Source organism: Daphnia pulicaria, chromosome 8, assembly GCF_021234035.1.
Source record: "Daphnia pulicaria isolate SC F1-1A chromosome 8, SC_F0-13Bv2, whole genome shotgun sequence".
Taxonomy (NCBI): domain Eukaryota; kingdom Metazoa; phylum Arthropoda; class Branchiopoda; order Diplostraca; family Daphniidae; genus Daphnia; species Daphnia pulicaria.
Window position 1 is genome coordinate 7,886,558 of NC_060920.1, and position 19,604 is coordinate 7,906,161.

Here is a 19,604-nt window from a genome sequence, read left to right on the forward strand (position 1 = left end):
ACCCATCGTTTCACTTTACCCTTTCTGAAAGAAAAAAAAAACGATGTAGATATATAAATAGAAGATGAGGGTCTACACACAAGCGCATAGATCGATGATTGCAGTTGACAATAGAAAATGGTCAATTCGGGAGTCCTCCCCCCACCCCATCCTCCCTTAAAATAATGGGGCGTGAAAAGCTGTGCGGACGACGTGTGGAACTCTTATCAAACGAAGGGGTCAGGTTTTTTCTTTTCCTTTTTTTCATTGGCCTATATATTGAAAATAGGAAAGAAAAAAATAATAATATCGGACTTATAGTCACGGGCGGTTTATTCCCATCGGACTCGAGACCGGACTTCATTTTATATTCATGCGCAACGCACTTCCAGATAGAAAGAAAAAAGTTATATAATATTATTTTGTGTTTGCCCTCAATGCCAGCGGTAGCAGCCTACTATATGTACATACCGTTTGATTCCCCCCTTTTTCTGTTTGACAATGGAAAAAAAGGGAAAAAAGGGAAAAAATAAAGTTACAGTGCCGCAATAAGAGCTGCTCTTGTGTTGGTGAACCGAAAGAGTATATAGGAGGAACACATACAGATCGATCGCTTAGGAGCGATAAAGGTGATTGGATGGGACCCAAGAAGTGGTTGTATATATATGTGCGCGATGCTGGGCGCTTTTGGTGCGTAGGAGGATTAAGTTCTTTAGCCCGTCCAGCGGTGCTGGAGAGCTGGAAAAAAAAGGGGGGAGAGATTGGCGGCGTTTGTGTCGGCGGGCGACGCTCGTTTTTCGGACGGGAACTTTTGTCCGTCCAATTTCCCATCAGCTGCACTTGACGTCCCCTAAATGCGACACATAAAAGGTCCATTAATCGCATCTCCTCGGCTCTCCTCTCAACTATACATGTGGCCGTCGGCCACCACCACCAAAAGAGAGCCGCAAACCGGCGACGGCTGTCCACTTAGTTTCGTCTGGCTAATTCAAATAACAGCTTGATTCGACAATATTGTATACACACACATGTATATATATATCCCCTGGTTATATAATACGTAACCGATTCCTGACGTGTCAATATGAAAACCCGCAGGCGTCACCCTACATATAAGACGGGATTACCAGTCGCGGTTCTTATCGTCAAACTCTCACACGATGACGTAAAATTAATTTACAACCCAGTCGAAAAGTTCAAAAGAAAAAAATACAAGTTTCAAAAATGTTTGTGGATTTAGACATTTTCCAACCGAGTCGATGAAGTGGACGAAACGATTGCGTTAAGTGTTGAGCCCCAAGGAGCCCCCAGCCGTTCGATTGGTGAGGTAATTTCTCTTCTTCTCATTTTTCGTTGCTGGTCTCTCAAAGAGATAGCCATCACACCTGCCGTCATCCATCATCTCGGTTAACGCTCATCTCCCCAAAAATCTATACTTACAGCTCGCTCCTACAAGTCTATAATAAACACTCGGTGTTACACACACGCATTCACCTATGGGCATCGCTTCTCATTTCCCTTCACGCTCTAACCGATTGAATAGGACCCGCAATTGGAATGGATTACGTTTACGCCACAAGTTTGTTGTTGATCGCTGGGCCGGCCCTAGATAGACTTGTAGCCGTGACATCCCAAATAGAAAAAAAGGAAAAGAAAAGAAAGAGAATCTGGCGGGCTATAGAGTGGTGTAGAGCTATTCAGTTACGTCTGCTACGTTGGGCATGATGATGATCCTAATAATGATGAAAAGGTTCGGCCGAGTGTGAAGCCCAAATAATATCAAAATTTCCATGTATGTGTAACCTAGACTACTACTCTCTCTCTCCGTGTATAATAGGTAATGCTCGGCCAGCTTAGACACTACGACAGGCCAGTTCAGAGAGAGAGACCGAGATGTCTATATAGCGCCCTATTGATGTTTTTCTCTCCCCCAGAAAAGAAGCTCATGGAAGGAGAGAGAGAGAAAAAAGGGCAGACATCACAACAACACGCAGAGAAAATAAAGAGCTGGAAAATATATAACCCCGCGAGCGATATATGCGCACTGATTGTTGACACAGCGCTCTCTGAAAAAAAATCCTCAGATCACGTATTAGCCTTTTTCCCCAACTTGGTTTGGATTCTAGACTACATGTACAGTAAAAGAAAAAAAGAGGAGGTGCTGCTGTGCCTTTCAACTGTCAAACGCACGCAGAGTTCCCAATCAGTGGACGTGAGAGATGCGGCGCAACTTGAATGAGCCTCTTCTCCTTGTTACCGCACGATTGAGTCTCCAGCTCTTTTTTCTTCTTCCCTTCAACTGTTACACAGACTGCAGTCTAACATCATCGATTGCAGCCATGTGTGCACAGCAGCAGCAGCCCCAAACTTGTTTGTTATTTGCTCAACCAGCGATCGGCGAGAATAAACCTTAATACTTTTTTTTCGAGTTAATCAGCCGTGTCCGTGCCCCCACAAGTCTAATACTTTCGCATTCCGATCGCCCACCTTGTTGTTCATTACACACAGGAGCCGGATCGGTTCAAAAAGAAATAAGGAACTTTGTTTTGGCGGATGAAATGTAGCGAGAGATGGCGTTGTATAGGTACTTTGGTAGCTATAATAAGTCTAGATAGTCTCCGAGGACCAGAGAACCGATGAGGGGGTCACTCTCTCGGCCTGTCTACAACAACACCAATTCAATACGATAACACATGTTTACAGCAGTGGTCTCGGGCTGGGTCTAGAAATCCTTTTTTCTATTGTGTCGCCCTCTCCGAAAGAGTGTGCTGAGTGATCCCTTCTTTTCGTGTGGATGGAGAGAGAGAAACGGTTTTTTCGAAATAAAAAGGGACCCCTCCGCCGATGGCAGTCAAGTGAACCAATTGCTCTCTCTCTCTATAGGGTTGACCCCACCTCTCCTTATACATTTGAGAAGATGAGCTTAAATATATTATTGGGCTATTGACCACTGAAAAACAGGTGCGCTTGACCTCTCCTTATCCATTTGCGGCCTCCCTCTTTTCTCCCAATATAGTTACACTTCATTCTTCCTACCTCTTTAGTGTCCGTCAGAATCACGTCAAAAAGATCTACTGATGTTGATCGATCGATATTCGTACACATCCTCTAGGACGTTTTTCCGCGATGGCCGGCATTCGACACGCTGATGCTCTATTAAACATTTTTAACTTTGATCGGAGATATTAACACATTTCGTCATTTCTTATTTTTGTTGTTTAAAAAAAGAAATGAGACAGGGCAACACATACAAGAGCGAGGGTTTTTTTTTTTTTGCTGGTTGGTTGTTGAAGGCAATGAGAAAATAAAAGGATCCTGTTTCTTATTTGTCTGCCTTGTGTCCAGGAAAAGTGGGATAGAGAGAGGGGAGAGAGAGAGTGGAAGAGTATGGCAGCGCAAGTTTGGTGTACAGTGTGCCACTGAAATTTCAGCAGCAGCCGAGCGCACTTGTGGTTCCTTATTTCTTTATTATATTTTTCCTCGACGCACATTTTGATTTGAGAGAGAGAGAGTTCAGCGATGCTGCTGCCATCTTCTCTCTCCATGACACCCGAGCAAGATGGATAGCTTTTAAAGACTCCTATATACAGGGTCAGAGGTCATCTGGTCGCACCCCTCACTTCTTCTCTCTGTACTGTCTCCTATAGTTGGAAGAAAGAAAAAGAAAAAAAGGACTTGGTGTGTGCTGTGCATGCCCCAGAACCCTGCTGGAACATATCTAGAGCTCTGCTACCATCTATTCTGGCTAGACTCTCTTTTTCTCTCTGATGTATATTCTGCCTAGCTATATAGAGATCTCGCCGAGATATATCATCGCTCGACTATATTTACGGTGGATTATTGATAGGCCTCTTTTCCCTTTCTCGGTGTCTTTAAGATTATATGTTCAACGGGATGTCTGTGTGGGATTGCTGCTTCTTTCTCTCTTGGCAGTCTTTATATAGATGGAGGCCTGATGGTTTAAACCACTAGGCCACTTGACAATGAGTTATGACTCTTTTCGATAAATAAATAGAGCATCATTGTCACGGGATTCGGCTGCCTGCCCAAGACAGAACCCGTGCCATGTCCACTCGAATGACTTGGCTTTTTCAATTAGAACGACGTTATACCAGCAACCAGAGAAAAACAAAAAAGAAATCCAAAATAATAAAACGAGGAGGTGTCGACTGTCATTGCAGGTCCCTCTTAGAAAATCTGCTGCACTTTGCTCAAAGTGTTGAAAATTCAAATAATTTTATGATTGTTTACCCACATAAAAGTTGTGAGGTACAAAAACAAAACAAGCCTGATCTGCAGTCGTCCTTCGATTGGTTCGAATGAGTTTTTTTAAATGAACTCTTTACTGAGTCAACAAAAATGGCTTAAAGAGAACAGTTCAAGTCAACGGCAAAGCTCTGGAATAATCGTATTCCGTATTACGTCACGATTGACGCTACCACATTGTCCAAAAGGAAGAAGAGAGATCAATTTCTCCTACCTTTACGCCTGGGTAAAACAGCCAGGCATCCATAAGTGCTCCATCCATCCTGCAGAAAAGTTGAATGACGGAAAAAGGGCGTCCTCGTGAATACCCCCACACTCACATGGGTGTACACAAGGACTGAGTTTTTCCAATCAAGCTGGATGTCTGGATGCTGTTTATCTAAATGAAAAGTAAAAAAATGGGTAAAAAAAAATATTGACAGAACAACAAAAAATTGAAAATGAGACAGTGGGTGAACCCTAATAGTTAATATACAGGAGAATTAAAGGTTTCCATGTAATGCACTGCATTTATGCAAGTCATGCATTGTACAAATATCTAACAGATTGCAGGAAAACAAATGACACAAATCATTACCCAAGCGATGACTGAGTATGTTGCTGATGGCAGATCAATACCAGCAGAAGCAAAACTTGTATATCGTGTTGTGATGATGGCTGGTTCAGGCCTGAAATCTGCACAAAGGAGAAGGTTACTTAGTGCAAACAAACTGCCATCAACCTTAAGGGGGCCGACATGATAGAATAACTACTATAGTCAGAAACTAACATTTTACAAACTTGGAACAGGTTTAAGTCTTCTATCTATAAGCTCCCACAGTCATTCTATTTGTATTTAAGTTTTACCCGCCAATATTTACCCGCCAAGCAGCATGCATGGAGAGTGTGGAGACCCACGACACCAGAGTTTTATACACGATCACCACGTTTTTGAAACTTTAATAGTTGTGCTATTTCTCGTGCAGACATGCACGTTTCCATAAAAGTAATCGTTCCGATTCTATATCTTAATAAACTTCAGCACTCACTTATTACTTACTAAACTCGTCTCTTCTCTCGAAACTGTGCTACAACGAAAGCAGACGAGACTAATTTTCTAATAAGGTAGACTTTAGACTTAAGATATCGATAGTAACTATTAAAAATCGACTCCCCCACCCCCTAAATCTTAACTGCTCAAACATTCAAAAGGAGGGAATGTTGCCAATGTTCCATTCAACTTCACATTAGTGAATGTCGATTTTTATCAAGAGAAGTAATTTGCAGGTGAGATTAATTGTCTTGACCATTAAGGCATGAAAACCAAGTTTATAGAGCATAAGTTAATCAGCTAGAATAAAGTCGATAAGAATTTATCAAGCGATGACAAGTGAGCTAAGCAGTAATAGTCTTGCAACTGCGTTTGGTTTAGAGTATCGCATTCTGAAATCAACATACGTACTCGTCAGACTGTCTTCGTCAAAATCGGTCAAAATTCATTTGTATTAATACAATTTCAATACATCCAATTAAATTAATCGGACGCATATGTGTTTTACTGATTTATACTAAAACAATATCATTTACATGGCCATTTCTACCCTCAATTTTATTCCTTGCAGTTCAACTGTCATTTCCTTTAGAGATAACTAATTATAGGTGAGGATAATTAAACTTTATGAAAATGAGCTTGGCTCTGCAGCCGCAGGTGAAGGAATTTCAATAATAAATTATACTTCTTATCGTAATTTGGCTTGATTTTTGTATATTATTAATATTTCATTCCTTAATATATGTTTGAATTGTCATCAGATTTAATATCTAATTTTCTAATGTTACTTTAATGTAATAAAATAAATGATTATTCTGAAGATGGCTCCTACGATGAAATTCAGTTAACTTACTGGCAAATATAACCAGAATATAAATTTAGTTCGGTACGCGATCCTGATGGTAAAAGTGTTGATTGCGATCCATGATTGATTACAGTTTGGTAAGAGGAATCTGAAATCATGATTCGAAATAGGGTATCCTATATAATTAATCTTAAAGTTTTTCTCAACTGCAAAAGTTTACAACACGTCAAGCGTTTAATACCAATCTGCGACCCAATCAGTCAAATCTGATAATTATCGCATGTACGGCCCCACAAGTTTAAGGCCTAATGGTGTACAAACCGGGCATTATCCGTCTTGGAACTTAATATCATCTTCGTCAGTCGGGAAATTTAATTTTTCAATAACGAACAATGCCGGTCAACTATAAATGAGGCGGTAAGAGCTGAGAGTATTCCTAATTGGTTTCATTTAATGGTTCGAATTTCACCTAAACCCTAATAGATTTTGTCAGTCAGTCAAACCCAACGACAGTTACATATAAATTAATTTATTTTTTATAAATTCTCAGTGCATCATTCTGTCAATATAAATATGATACTAATTGTTTTGAACTGATATACATATTCCGTGAAGAAAAACGCCGTTGTTCGCGCTCTGCGGTCAGAATGATTCATCTAATTTCAAATATAATAATTGAGGAAAAGCACGAATTCGTATGTTAATAGCAATCAAATGCACACGATTGACGCTAACATATACTTAGTTTCTTTAACGAACTGATGGTGCATTTAAAAGAGTTCACACATACATATTTTTTCATCATTTATTAGGTCTCGGTTACCATAGTGTGAGAAATGTGTGTCGACTTTTTTCATGAGACATCGATCAATATCGATGGAGTCGTGATATTGAATTAAGCATTACATGACGCACGGTTTTCGATAGTTTTACAGAATGAAGAATAAATAATATTCCTGTTACGACATCTAGTCGGTAAAAGAGTTCGTATAAGAATAGCGTTCAAATGCACTCGGTTGTCGCAATCATTCATTTTAATTTACTATCGAACTGATAGTGACGGTAATAAAAGAGCTCACTTACTAGTTCTGCTATTTATTAATTACGTAAATTGAAATAAAACTACAGCAGCTTATGTTGTGTTTGATTTCGATTAGGTACATAAACGTTTAAGATAGACAGACTTCCTGAGTTGCATAAATCTTTGTCCTTTTTGCGTTACAATTCGATATTAAAATTGTTACAGGTTAGAAACTTTATTTTACAAAAAGAACGATGCAAATTGACAACAAGTTCAGCCTCTTATAATATTTTTGGAAGCATTTGATTACTTCATTATAATACGAATCAGCTGAATGTCAGACATGTTTCACCGATCAAATGATTGTAAGGCAAAGGTTTAAGGTTTTTTCGATTTTATTATGTCAGTGTTGAATGGCCATTCCTGATTTATCTCTTCATAAATTGTGGAAACCAGTTGTGGATTCGTTACCTTATTAAAATTGAAGGATAAAATTCAATAAGCCATTCAACTACAACTAAACTTACATAAAATAAATAATTTATATTGTAAATACAATGTGGTAAACTGATGATGAATAAAAAGTACTTTTAAGTCGTCAAAATCTTAATATGTATAAGAAATTTCAATCTAGGCTTCGGAGTCGAGTTGGCATTATCGACATTGTCAAAGTTCATTAAAAAAAAATTTTATGATTGTTCAATTTTTATTGAATGATTGGAGATGTTCCACTCGTCAGTTGAATTTAAGTGAGGATTTAGCCAGTCAGGATAGTGACTTATGGATGCGGAAGGGCTGTATGATGTATGTAAACGAAAAAAAAAGCTAACAGAAAGGGCTTTATGTTATCCGCTGAACGGATCGGGATAATTTTAGTATAAAATATTATAGTTCGCATCATCACGTTACACTGAGCTCCTCCCCTACCACAGTCAAAATTTTCATGAAACCCTCAGACAATTACTTAAATACCAAAATGCCACAATAAGATCCTCCAGGACTCTCTTGGAAGCCATAAGGAAATAAAGGACTTGTACTGGAAGAAAAAGAAAAAAAAAGAGTTATTATGTCTCGGCACACACCATAATGCGCGGGCCCCATCACGCATCAGTGGGCCGCAGTTCAGGAGGCCTATATCTCGGTTCCCTTCTTCTGTTTGTCATCTATAGGCAGCAGCCAGCCAGCAGCAGCACGTGAAAGCAAAGGCGAAATCGGATCTATTCACTTGCTCCTGCCAACAGGACCGGCTTTAGAGGCTACGACACCATATCACCAAGAGAACCTTGGCGGCTTATATTTTTCCTATTTGCTGGCACCGAAACTGTTGTCCTTCTCCCCCCTTCGTACATACACCCAGTGTAATCATAATCATCATAATAAACCGTACGATTTCAATATGCGTTATATTTTTCTTTCTTTCTTTTTTGGGGAAGTCTGTAACTGTGTGAGGCCGGCACGCTCTATCCGTTGATGCGGCAAACGGCGGGACCCGCGCGCGTAATTCAAACCTTTTTTTTCTTCTTCTTCTTTCGAATTGAATAGAGGGGACCGTTTCTATCCTCTTGGTGTGTGTATACATTTCCTTGGAAATAGGCCTATCACCCTTTTGTGGTGTTCTTTTTCTATTATCAGAACCGACCGAGGGGAAAAATAAAGGTAGAAAAAATAAAAAAATAAAGAATGAAAAGGGAAAAAAAAAACTTGCGTAACCGATTTAGATATTTTTCTTTTGTGTATTAAAAAACATATTTGGAATATAATAGCTAGCGCTTTTTTTTTTCTTGATTTCCGTTATTCCGTTTTTGTGTGTGGAGAAACTGTGACTGTGGCTACATATAATGTAAGCGAGTGTACATATATAGACAGAGGCATTAACAGATGGACAACATCCGATTGCGATATGAAACGAGCGGTGCAGAACGGCGTCGGTCAGAGGAGAATAAAAGGGAAATATTTACTCGTGTGTATAGTGGGCAATGATAATAAGCGTCACCGTCTATTATCATTTCTTCTACCAAACGGTGGAAAAAAAGAAAGAAAATGAAGTGGGCGGGACGTGAATATGAATCACACAATGTGTATTTTCCCGGAGCGCGTCAAATTCTCTTTTCCTTTTTCGTTCACTTGACGTGGTAAAGATGATCGAAATTTTTTTATCAAGGGTTGGTTCTATTCGTATAAAGCAACGGGAAAAAGCCAACAACAAATATGGTCAAAACCTGGCTCTATGTCGTACCTCAAACTCTGGTTTTTACATACAGGCCTATACGCTGGGAGATTTAGAAGAAAAGGGTTCCATATATAGGTCGCAAGGATACTCGGCTGCCATGGAACAAAACGGTTTATTGGAATAGGGTCTCCTTCTTTTCCAGCAGTTCGTATCGATGGCATCGAAACTCTCGGTGGCTTGTTTCGTCTGGAGGGGAAGATTCAATGGTGATTCTATCGATGACTTTCCACCTTGTTTTAGCTAAAACAAACTGCCTGTGCTAACGAAGCCGTCAGAACTCTGGTCCACCACCATTTTACGAACGGATTTGAAAATACTTTTCGATCTGGGACTTGAATGACATTTTAGTAAAAACCATTTTCTTGAATTCTCTATTTTGGCCGACTGAACGATAAATTAACCGTGAAAGAAAAAACAACATACGCAATCTATTTTTATGATAGGAAAATGTCCAGCGATTTTAGAAATATAATAGGTAATCGAGTGGGCGGGGCGCTATTACGAGTCTAGTATATAACGACGACGGTGCCGCCGTAGTTTGATCGAAATGGCGTCACAGCTATTTATGCCGGACAGTTGGAATGGCCCTTCTCACCACAAGTGCACATAGAAAAGAGGAAAAGAAAAAAATGTATTGAAGTGAACCCACTGAGAGAGAGAGAGAGAGAGGGGATACTGTGGGAATTACATCCGACCACTACGACACGGCGGTGACACACACAATGCGTGTCCGATGCAGAGCCCGGCCAGTTAAATAATACGCGTCCGACGCGTCCGGCCTCCGTGTTACTACACAACACATCCAGCCAGACGACGTCGACGCTCATTCCGGATGAATTATCAATGATATAGCCGTGATCTATTGCTCAGATACACAACTTCGCTTGTCCATTCATTTTCCAAAAGGTGTATTGTGTATAGAGCCCTACACGGACAATATCTACTTTGATATGATGTTAGTTTTTATGCGCGACGTCCAACAGAAGTTGAAATCGCCACACCATTGTATAGATTTATATTTTTGACCTTTAGTGAAAGTGCTGGCGTCTTTTTTTCTTCTCACCGGACAATTTCTACCTGATTTTTCTTGTATGGACCCATACAAGAATTTCCCACACGCAAGACGGACAGCCCCAGCATCAGTGTGTCCCGCCTATGTAGTGAGTTCCGGACAGGAGCAACAGCAGCAGCAGCAGCTGAATCGATGCGTATCAGATGGTTGATGGATTCCATCGGCCGGTTGACAAACTGCGTGTGACAAACGGCGCTCCTGGACGCGGTTGTCTTGTCCAGCAGCCCAAATAAGGTGGGGACAAGGGAAACACACAGAGCTAGAGAAAGAGATAGAAAAAGAGCGAGAGATGTATGGTGTTGGGTGATGCGAGTTATTGGGAACCAGCGGTGACAGCCACAGCCCCAGCACAGCGCAATTATTTCTCTCTTTCTCTGCCATTGTCTATACAGCAGGCCAAGTGGACAAATAAATATTTCTAGCGCTATAAATACTTGCACTTGAAAGATGCGATAGCCATTTTCGGATGAATATTTCACGCTCTTTCGTGCTGATCTATTTCTTCCTTGTTTTTTCTCAAACAGTCGGATGTATTTATTGCAGCAACTCCCCCCGGAGGATAGAAAAGCAAGATACTTATCGATTTGGATTTATCCGTCTAGATTGCTCCTGTCGAGCGCATCACACGTCAGCGACAGAAGCCATGCGGCGAAAAGAGGTGTCGGGTGTGATGTTAGCATATACAGTTAATAAGTGCTAGGCTATGTGTGTGTGCTCGTTAAGCTTATTTTCCAGGGTAAAAGCGCACTGCTGCGACGCAGACTGCTCGTCAAAGTACCTCACACTCCACAACCCGTTGAGTACTGGACGCCGTTTGCGACACGTGACTCTCGCCAAGCCATCAAAAGTTCTTGGGCGTCGCATAATGGTTCACGCTCCGCTGGATGAGAGACCCCATAGCACACATGTATTCTAACCGGGGCTGCTGTCGTTTCTCTGCTGCGCTGTTGATTTTGTTTTTCTAACGTCTATATATATGTGTTGTATGTCTTTACACAGACATCTAGGGCATGTATGAGAGTAGGCGTCTACGGTTGCCGCCCCCCTATACCCTCCTCCTCCTTTCGTCCCTATACATTTGACGTGTGTGCTGGATGTGCCGAATATAAAGGTGTTGATTTTCGCTCGTCCGTCCAGGCCCAGCAGTGCTGATGGGCCCAGACTAAACAAGGTCACGCGACTGACGCTAAACACAATCACAACATCATCAAATGGCCAGTCTCGACACCCAATAACACGAATTATTAATTCAATCAGAAAATCTAAAGTCAAAACTATCGAGGCCGTTTTGTACACGTATAAAAATGAAATTGTGTAACGCTACATAAGATTAGAAAACAATCAAAGCGCTGACCCTATCTCTATACTAAGCTTTTCTTGAGCGCAGCAGCTGCAGCCCTTAAAAAAACTTCCTGATGGCTTTTTGTTCGATCGCCTCACGGAACCGTGAAGTTTTTATTTCTTCCAACTTCTTTTATCTTCCCCCCCTTTTCATCTCCCTCTCTATAGATACTAAAGGAGATTGATAGAGGCGTAATATTATTAGTTCTATCTATATCTATACAGTTTGGGTTGGTCTTCTTATGCTATATTTTTTCCGATTTTTTGACCTTGTGATCTCGCCAGTGAGGGCCGTACGAGAGCGTCCTTTTTCTTATTTTATAGTCGGTGCTTGTTGTGTAGTTTTTTCTGTGTTTTTTAAGACCCAAAGTGGGGCGGGGTGATCATCATTTAGAAATAAATAAAAAGGTACCAAACAACAACTGCTATATAACAAGAGGAGAACCGAGAGAGACACGGAGGATTCAGCAGCAGGTAGCTAATGTTCTTCTTCTTCTTCTTCTTCTCAACAGTAGCAGTTCGTATCACATTAGCTCCTTTCATGTCAGCTGATTGGACTTTTTTTTTCTTCCTTCTTCTTGGTTCTCCCCTCTTTTTTTTTCTTTTCTTGGCCTTTCTCCTTCTACTCTCTTGGTCTTATTATTGTTATTATAATTTCGGAAAAAATAGGAAAAAGGAAAAAAAAAGAAGAAGAAGAAGATTTGCTTCACGGTGCGTCGCCCTCCGGCTGCCGTGACCCTTGGGGTCGTTCTTCTTCTCATAATATGACCGACGCAATTTATCTACCAAGGCACAAACCAGACCTGTTTCTTATATTCTCCTTTTTTTCTTTCTTTTTCTCCAGTTGAAAATAATAAAAAAAAATCTTGCGCTGTGTGTACGTGTGTAAGGTACAAGAGTATATAGGTACACAAACCCATTTGGAAACATTAGAAAATGGCTGTGCGTAGTGTAGCTACTGCTGCTACTACTAGTCGGTAGTTTCGATCATTAAAACGGTATGGAGTTTATGGACTAGACACATCACTGTACTACGCTATACTTTCTTGTTTTTGTTTTTTTTTTATTCCCTCGAGTTCATCTTTTAACTCGTTTCGGTGCCTCTATGACTTTGTCTGAGATAAAACGCGACCCCCTTTTCCCCCAGATTGATAAGGAATTTAATATTAATTACGATTAAATATTGGATGAATAAATAATATTACACTATTACACACAAGATATTATTACATCAGAAAGTTTATTGGATGTTATGAAATAATGAAATGAAAAAAAATTGACGTTCAAAGGTTTTTTCGTTAGAGATATCTTCAAATTTCGAATCCGCGTTTTTCGCAAGTTGTTCAATTATTTTTAACATTTGATTTTATTTCTATTAAAATGTCATAGTCGGTTTTTCTGACTGTTACACAGCAGGAAGTACCGAAGTAGACCATTGGCTCACATGCTGATGCAATCGCAGCAGCTTATTTGATTGGACTGGACCAGCATATGGTGTGCTAAAAAATGAGGTTTATTAAACTTTAAAAATAAATTTAAATGTTAAACAATAATGGAAAATATTCAAAATTAATAACCTTTCCGAAAATAAAAATAACATTAGCGTAATTCAGTCATATATCATATATGCACGAGTAATATAAATAGTAACGATTTACATAAATTGTGTGGGAACCAGTAGCCCTAGGTGAGTTGGATAAGGCGTCGCAGGGTGCTCGGGGGGCACCTTGGGATCCGAGTTCAACTGTCCTGGTGAGCGTAAAATGCAGAAGTGTAGCTCGTCAATGGAATGGATGGTCGTTGGCTTCTTCGGAAGCGAACGAGGGTGCTTTAGTATCTGTGGAACTATTGCATACGAATCATGGCTCAAAACATACATACAACGTCCGGTATCCGCGGTATATTGCTTCATATGTGATAGTCTCCTAGTTGATCAATGGAATCCATGGTAATCCTTGGTCATACTGGCAGCGTTAGGATGGCTGGAACGGTGCGTAGTTCCAGCCGAGTTGAATCGGATGTTGATGATTGCTAACTTTGATTGGGAGATTCTTCGGAATCCCAGTATCGTCTACGTAGGCGATACTAGCGAACACTTCTTGCATTTTCTCCGCCTTTTATTTCTATTCTATAATTAAATTTTTACACGCCCGGGATGTTACATAAGGGACTTGTATTGTCCGCTAAAATGAAATGAAATGTTAATGCGAAAAATTACGCGTTAAGATTATTTTTTAGCCGATACTTTTCTGCAGTTTAGCTGAACGTTTTCAACAGGTGAAGTACCTCGAAGCAAAAGAGAATACAACAGGTATAATAAGCTCTTCGTACAGCACATTGATAGACAGGTGGATTGCGTTAGTGGCCGGAGGCGGGGGTTATTACGAGGGAGATGGGTTGGTCCATCATCTCGCATCCCCCAATCTAATCAATTTCATTGCCTTAATTCTATTTCGAGTTCTCCTATAAAGAAATCGTACAGCTCTTGATGACTAGACGTCCATAATCTACAATTCTACATAGGAGAACTGGTACCGCACTTTTTCAGTTGATTCCCACGCAATAGAGAATAGATTACAGACGATGATGATGATGATGAGAGATATCCATCTCTCCAGATTCAAATCAAGGACACCGAAAGGGTTCAATTATACAAAATCACGAGATGGGGATTAGATTTCAATCTGAAACAAACTCGTATAATAAACTAACAAAACTCGCAGACAGAATAGAGAGATAGCCGTTGGATTATATTATCCCTCCCGTCTCTAGATCTCTCAGGTGCTTTATGAATCATATATATCTACGACATGGAGGACCGTTTGTTCTTTTATTCCCTTTTCTTTTATAACGGTTTCACCCCCGACATGTCAACGACCATAAAATCCGATGCACCCAGAAGAAAACGACACAATACACTTGCAACCAACCCCAGACAACACACAGCGCGATGGAGCTAGCTATAGCTATAGCTATACATAGACGACGTGAATATGTGTACAAGGGAGGGTTCGTCTAGGTCATATCGACGATACGCGTTTCAGAACAAGTGACGAGTTGGACAAGGGCTCCGAAAAAAGAAAAGAAATAAGAGGGGAGAAACAAACTATAGAGTGACTCATATCCTACCTGTATGGTTCGTACAAGGTGGATAGAGAGGGGGAGGAGGTTCAGGCGGGATGGGGGGCAATCCTCTTCATTTCGATCCTCCTGTGTTTCTACCAGTTGTGGGGTCTTTTGCATCGAGAGGAGGAACATACATGCATGCATGTGTGTGTGTGTGTTTGATGATTCATTGACGCTGTGGAACAAGTCGAGACCCGTGAGTCACCTTTGACCTGTCCTTCTTTTTTACCTTTACTTTCTCATAGTATGTTCCATCTGATTTTTATTTTTTTGTTCCTTCTACATATGCAGGGCAACCCCAAACACCCCCCTCCTGCCACCACCTCCCTATTGTCGTCTTGTATCGCTCCAGCTCTTCTTTTCTTCCAGAGTTTAAAAACTCTGGAGGGGAGAGAGAAATAGAGGAAATCTCTTTTTAGGGGTGAAATTATTATCACAAGGGGGAGAGCCCGGAGAACCCCCCCGCTAAAGAAAACAAGACAAGAGCTAGGGAAGAAAAGAAAGAAAAAAAAAAACTTAATGAGATTCAAGTTTCGACAGGTTATAACTACAGCTCCGAAAAAAACCTGTTGCCTACATGTGTGTGTATAGACTCAAGAAAAACATGTTCTGTTGATTTTTGCGCATCATCTGCTGTGTTGGTTGCACCACCACGTAATTTTCTGTAACGGCTGTGCAAGAGGGGGAAGGAAAAAGGAAAATAATGATAATAATAATATCCGAGTTTTTCCCACGTTTAACCACCGAATTTCGGTGTGATTCCCTATTACAAGAATCGTGGAACAACCCCCCTGGACCCCCTTTTATCCGGCCCCTCCTATATCGATAGATCAAACACCTCGACTTTTTTTTACCCCAGCACACCTATACATCATCTACACATACAGTGTAAAGGGATTTTCTTATAGATGTATCCCCCCCCCTCTATTATAAATAATAAAAAGAGGTGTGTATATATAAGGTATATAGGGGGATCTCTCTCACGTTTAAGAAGGGGGGAGAAAAGTGAAATAACAAGAGAGGAAACTCTTATAACCATATAGGTTTTTGGCCTGACCTACTTCCTCGGTTGGAAAAAGATCTTTTTCGGACGTCAGAGGGCGCCTACAGAGTGTGTGTGTGTGTGTTGTTGTGTGTACAAGAAAAACTAAAAAAAAAAAAAAAGTCGTCTCCTTGGTTGAGATGGATGGATGGAAGAAAAACCACCCCCTAACAAATAGAGACTCTCCTCAGCTCTTTTCCCTTCGTTTCTCTAATGGCGTCACGGCCATACACAACACACAAACCCCCCCCCCCCCGTCTCTCACAATCTTTTAATTTAATTTCATTCTTTTCTTTCAACCCCAGCGGAAAATATATAAAATCAAAAAGAAGTTCTTCTTCTTCTTCTTCTGTGTGTAAGTGTGCGTGGTGTGCTTTTCTGGCTGGTTGGAGACCCTATACATGCAGAGGAGAAGAGAGAATCTTTTCTCTCCTGTGTATAAGCCTATAACACATGTCCTCAAGACATAACAGACTATGTCTGCGCTCAAAGTCTTTTTTCAGGGGGGAGAAACTTGTAGGAGCCAAGGAGCCAAAAGAGGAGGAGACACGAGAAGAGGGGGGGAAAGTAAAAGAGACGTGTGTGTATAGACAATATATAAAGAAGGAACAAACTTTTTCTTATATATGCTTCTCTCTGTGTGTGTGTGTGTGTGTACATACACTTGCTTTTAAGGAGAAGAAAAAAAAACGTTTTGGGGGTAGTAGATGTATAAAAACAGGGCGGAGTAAAAGAGAGAGAACTGGAACCCCACCACCACCACCAGCCAACCACTGGTTTCGTATGTTATTATGACACTGGCAAGTATATAGAACATAGGGAGAGACCATCATCATCCAGCAGCAGCACGAGGGAGGAAATATACAGACGCATACATATGAACGGGGTTCTCGCCAAATAGGCCACACTACACACTCGCATGTCGCCATCGATTACACCGGCGACGCCACACTATATTCCTCTCATGAACCGATAAGCTACTGTTGTGTGTTTTTAGTTCTTCTCTCTGCTGCTGCTGCTGCTCTGGGCTTATTAAGCTATGGAGGACACAGCGCAGAAAGATAGTTATCCCCCTTTTTCTTTTCTGGGGTTAGTTCTTCTTCTTCTTCTTTTTAGAAATAAATTTTTATCGCTGGTTCACCATCGACGATATTTCTACAAGTCCGGTAGCTCCTTCAAATCAGTTTAAGGGCGAGACGGAGAAAATAAAAAAATAAAAATAAAATGAAAGGGAAAAGGAAAGAAGAAGGACACCCTCTCTAGATGCTCTGAACTGGTGGATATTTCAAGTGATATCACACACACACACAAGAAACTCTTTAATATCTAACAAAAACGTCTATAGAGTTGTAGGCCTATTTTTCTCCGGCGACTGTATAGGGGGGGAGACACAATTCGACAAGCCGCTTTTCAGATATAATGGGCGCACTGTCCTTTCAATGATTTTTCAGGTTGTTATTTATACATTTGAGAGAGAAAAAAAGGGGGGAAATCGTAAGAAAAGATTTGATTAGACTTTGCTGGTCGTCTAAAAACTTATATAGGCCTAAAGGCCACAGAGAGACGACACACTATTGTTGGTATAGAACTTTTTAGCTATAGGGGGAGGGAGGAGTTCGTGAAAGACGGTGGGGTGAATTTTCCCTTTTAAGCCGAGCCACCTGCAAATGTCGACATAGGACGCCACCGCACACACACACAACTGAGCGCGCTCTTTTCAAAATTCGGTGTAGTAGCGTCGCTTTTTGTGTATGTGTGTCTGCGCGTCGTAAGGGGGGAGGTGAATCGGTTTCATCCCCCCTTCTATTTTTCCGACGAGGGGTGGAAAAACTAAATAGAAACGACGCCCAGGGTTATATAGTAGTAGTACAGTACACCCTATACTTTTCACATCTTTTATTTTTTTTTTTCGAAAATAGATTTTTATTTTCTTGCGATTGTTGGTTACATCCTCGGCAGGTTGCTTTTGTCCAGGAAGATTTTCATTGTCGAGCCGAAACTTTTTTTTCTTCTTCTTCCTTATACTACAACACCCGTTATGTATTCGATTTATCTGTTACGTGATGTTTCGTAAATGGAAAATTTTAAACTAATTTTTTTGGGGGAACGTAATAAGACGAGATTGACGAATGTTCACTTTTTACGACCCTTAACGCGCAACTGTTATTCAGCTCATCTCTTTCGTGCGTACGTATGTATACCTGTTTGGCTCGACTTTCCAGTTTTGTTTCTTTAATAACATCATTAAGAATTAGTTACGCTACTGTTGAGACAAAACTGAAAGAGGACGCCAATTTTCTAAAAATAAAAAGCGGAACGATTTTTTCTTCTTCTTCTTCTTCAAGTTTTAGTTGGGAGGGAGACGAAACTGAGAAAATCTTTATAGGGTACAGCCCAATGACTTACACACACACACACCCAGCAGCCTAAACTTGCGAGGTATATAATAGTGTTGAAGGATAAGGAAGAAAAGAAGAAGAAGAAGAAGAACATTTGCTGTGTGTGTGCTGTTGGCTGCTGCTGCTGGCTGTGTAAAGATAAGGGCAGACAGAGACTCTCGCGATGGCCACAGCCGAGAAACCACCAACTACCACTCACGTGACTCTTTTTCTCGTCGAGTCAAAACAATAAACAAAAAGGGAAAAAGAAGAAGAAAAAAACCTTTCGCTTCTTCTTCTTCTTCTTCCCCTGTGCCACGGAAAAGTCTGAGGGCCCCAGCAGTTCCTTATTTCTTCTCTTTTGTTTTTTTCCATCTTCTTCTTGTATACGACGACGACCACTTAGCAACAGCTGACCATCAAACTCTCTATATACTCTATACTCCCTCTAGCTTTTTTTTCTCTCTCTCTCCGAGCTCTCGTAAGCTTTTGGCTGATGCCATGACGCTATAAGGCGTCTCTTTTCCTGTATGTAGATGCTGCTGGCGGAGCTAGCGTGGTCGTCGTCAACTCGTCAACAAGTCTATAGACAAGCCAAGGAGACGGGCGCCGTCTTTTATAAATAATACACAGACACATATTATTGCGCTCCTTGCTCCCAAGATTTTCTCGTGCCAACAATTCATCAGTACGCGGCGGCGCTAGCGCGTGTGTAGCGCAATAACCGCCCCGAGCCAGAAAATTGGAAAAAAAAACGGTTTTCTTCAACAACAAAAAAATATAGCAGATTAAATTACATCGTAAAAACGCTCGAATAAATTCAGGAAACAAAATATCCGAAATGTCTTTAAACGTATTAGACATAAGGACCTGGATATGGTTCAATGAAAATGTCCAATGCGTCACCTTAATAATACAGTGCGAAGGTATATTTTCGTATAGGAACCACCAAACCTAATAATAATACACTAGACACAGAAACTTGTGTCTAGGTAAAAACTAGTGAAGCGTTCATAGGCCACCCTTATCATTTGGGGTGAGATCCTCAACTGTTACGAAATAAATCCATCGGCAGGAAACGCGGAAAACATGAGCCTCTCCTCTAGAATAAAATAGAAGAAAATCCTACAACGAGGAGGTGCCGGTGTGGCGGCAGATCCCTCCTGGTCATAACATTTTCTATGCTTCACTAGTGTTTAAAATTCAAATTATTTCTTATTTGATTGTTTACCCACAGACAAAGTTGTGAGATACAAAGAAAAACAAGCCTGGTCTGAAGTTGTTCTACAAAGGAGTTATTTAATCAGCCCTGAG

General features: G+C 40.7%; 1 long non-coding RNA gene across 1 annotated transcript; it reads right to left on the bottom strand.

The window, feature by feature from the left end:
- Positions 1-4,503: 4,503 nt before the first annotated feature.
- LOC124311722 lies at positions 4,504-5,275 on the bottom strand. The gene is made up of 3 exons (XR_006910172.1): positions 5,015-5,275; positions 4,823-4,920; positions 4,504-4,624 (listed from the first exon to the last, which is right to left on the bottom strand). It is a non-coding gene; the product is annotated as an uncharacterized LOC124311722 (long non-coding RNA).
- Positions 5,276-19,604: the final 14,329 nt, after the last annotated feature.